This window comes from Rhipicephalus microplus, chromosome 8, assembly GCF_043290135.1.
Source record: "Rhipicephalus microplus isolate Deutch F79 chromosome 8, USDA_Rmic, whole genome shotgun sequence".
NCBI classification, from domain to species: Eukaryota; Metazoa; Arthropoda; class Arachnida; order Ixodida; family Ixodidae; genus Rhipicephalus; species Rhipicephalus microplus.
Window position 1 is genome coordinate 67,286,519 of NC_134707.1, and position 2,927 is coordinate 67,289,445.

Sequence of the window (2,927 nt, forward strand, 5' to 3'; positions counted from 1 at the left end):
GGTTGTATAGGAGGGACAATTAATCAGCTGCCCGCTCATAATAAGTTCACGTGCTACGGGACGCCAAAACATGCGAATAAGAGTGTTTTCACACTCGTTGTTTGGCTTATAGATGGCGCTGACTGTCACTCCTACTTCTAAATTCACATAAAAACCCCCAAAAAAGTGGATGGAGGGACGGCCGCTGTGATAGCTCAGTGGTTAGAGCATCGAACGCGTTATTCGAAGGTCGTAGGTGCAATTCCTGCTCACAGCTGGTAATTTTTTCATCCACTTTTCTTTCTTCTTTCTTCTTATTTACAATCGATTGGTTCTAATAACTTCCCCTGTACATTCCTTGGCATTACTGTCTGTTATATCTCATTAATATTGTGTTAAACCACGGAAATACGAGCCCTTAGGTATACACTTCTCTCCCTTATTTTATTGAACGAAGGTCTCGTACTGGCAGATTTGGTGTGTTTAGGTTGTATAAGAGGGACAATTATTCAGCTGCCCGCTCATAATAAGTTCACGTGCTACGTGACGCCAAAACATGCGAATAAGAGTGTTTTCACACTCGTTGTTTGGCTTATAGATGGCGCTGACTGTCACTCCTACTTCTAAATTCACATATAAACCCCCCAAAAAAGTGGATGGAGGGACGGCCGCTGTGATAGCTCAGTGGTTAGAGCATCGAACGCATTATTCGAAGGTCGTAGGTTCGATTCCTGCTCACAGCTGGTAATTTTTTCATCCACTTTTCTTTCTTCTTTCTTCTTATTCACATTCCATTGGTTCTAATAACTTCCCGTGTACATTCCTTGGCATTACTGTCTGTTATATCTCATTAATATTGTGTTAAACCACGGAAATACGAGCCCTTAGGTATACACTTCTCTCCCTTATTTCATTGAACGAGGGTCTCGTACTGGCAGACTTGGTGTGTTTAGGTTGTATAAGAGGGACAATTAATCAGCTGCCCGCTCATAATAAGTTCACGTGCTACGTGACGCCAAAACATGCGAATAAGAGTGTTTTCACACTCGTTGTTTGGCTTATAGATGGCGCTGACTGTCACTCCTACTTCTAAATTCACATATAAACCCCCCAAAAAAGTGAATGGAGGTACGGCCGCTGTGATAGCTCAGTGGTTAGAGCATCGAACGCGTTTCTCGAAGGTCGTAGGTTCGATTCCCGCTCACAGCTGGTAATTTTTTCATCCACTTTTCTTTCTTCTTTCTTCTTATTTACATTCCATTGGTTCTAATAACTTCCCCTGTACATTCTTTGGCATTACTGTCTGTTATATCTCATTATTATTGTGTTAAACCACGGAAATACGAGCCCTTAGGTATACACTTCTCCCTTATTTCATTGAACGAGGGTCTCGTACTGGCAGACTTGGTGTGTTTAGGTTGTATAAGAGGGACAATTAATCAGCTGCCCGCTCATAATAAGTTCACGTGCTATGTGACGCCAAAACATGCGAATAAGAGTGTTTTCACACTCGTTGTTTGGCTTATAGATGGCGCTGACTGTCAATCCTACTTCTAAATTCACATATAAACCTCAAAAAAAAGTGAATGGAGGGACGGCCGCTGTGATAGCTTAGTGGTTAGAGCATCGAACGCGTTATTCGAAGGTCGTAGGTTCGATTCCTGCTCAAAGCTGGTAATTTTTTCATCCACTTTTCTTTCTTCTTTCTTCTTATTTACATTCCATTGGTTCTAATAACTTCCCCTGTATATTCCTTGGCATTACTGTCTGTTATATCTGATTAATATTGTGTTGAACCACGGAAATACGAGCCCTTAGGTATACACTTCTCTCCCTTATTTCATTGAACGAGGGTCTCGTACTGGCAGACTTGGTGTGTTTAGGTTGTCTAAGAGGGACAATTAACCAGCTGCCCGCTCATAATAAATTCACGTGCTACGTGACGCCAAAACATGCGAATAAGAGTGTTTTCACACTCGTTGTTTGGCCTATAGATGGCGCTGACTGTCACTCCTACTTCTAAATTCACATATAGACCCCCAAAAAAGGTGGATGGAGGGACGGCCGCTGTGTTAGCTCAGTGGTTAGAGCATCGAACGCGTTATTCGAAGGTCGTAGGTTCGATTCCTGCTCACAGCTGGTAATTTTTTCATCCACTTTTCTTTCTTCTTTCTCCTGATTTACATTCCTTTGGTTCTAATAACTTCCCCTGTACATTCCTTGGCATTACTTTCTGTTAAATCTCATTAATATTGTGTTAAAGCACGGAAATACGAGCCCTTAGGTATACACTTCTCTCCTTATTTCATTGAATGAGGGTCTCGTACTGGCAGACTTGGTGTGTTTAGGTTGTATAAGAGGGACAATTAATCAGCTGCCCGCTCATAATAAGTTCACGTGCTACGTGACGCCAAAACATGCGAATAAGAGAGTTTTCACACTCGTTGTTTGGCTTATAGATGGCGCTGACTGTCACTCCTACTTCTAAATTCACATATAAACCCCAAAAAAGTGGATGGAGGGATGGCCGCTGTGATAGCTCTGTGGTTAGAGCATTGAACGCGTTATTCGAAGGTCGTAGGTTCGATTCCTGCTCACAGCTGGTAATTTTTTCATCCACTTTTCTTTCTTCTGTCTTCTTATTTACATTTTATTGGTTCTAATAACTTCCCCTGTACATTCCTTGGCATTACTGTCTGTTATATCTCATTAATATTGTGTTAAACCACGGAAATACGAGCCCTTAGGTATACACTTCCCTCCCTTTTTTCATTGAACGAGGGTCTCGTACTCGCAGACTTGGTGTGTTTAGGTTGTGTAAGAGGGACAATTAATCAGCTGCCTGCTCATAATAAATTCACGTGCTACGTGACGCCAAAACATGCGAATAAGAGTGTTTTCACACTCGTTATTTGGCTTATAGATGGCGCTGACTGTTACTCCTACTT

At 41.9% G+C, this 2,927-nt stretch overlaps 1 non-coding gene across 1 annotated transcript; it reads left to right on the forward strand.

The window, feature by feature from the left end:
• Window positions 1–649: 649 nt before the first annotated feature.
• TRNAM-CAU (transfer RNA methionine (anticodon CAU)) lies at window positions 650–722 on the forward strand. The gene has a single exon. It is a non-coding gene; the product is annotated as a tRNA-Met (tRNA).
• The last annotated feature ends 2,205 nt before the right edge of the window (window positions 723–2,927 follow it).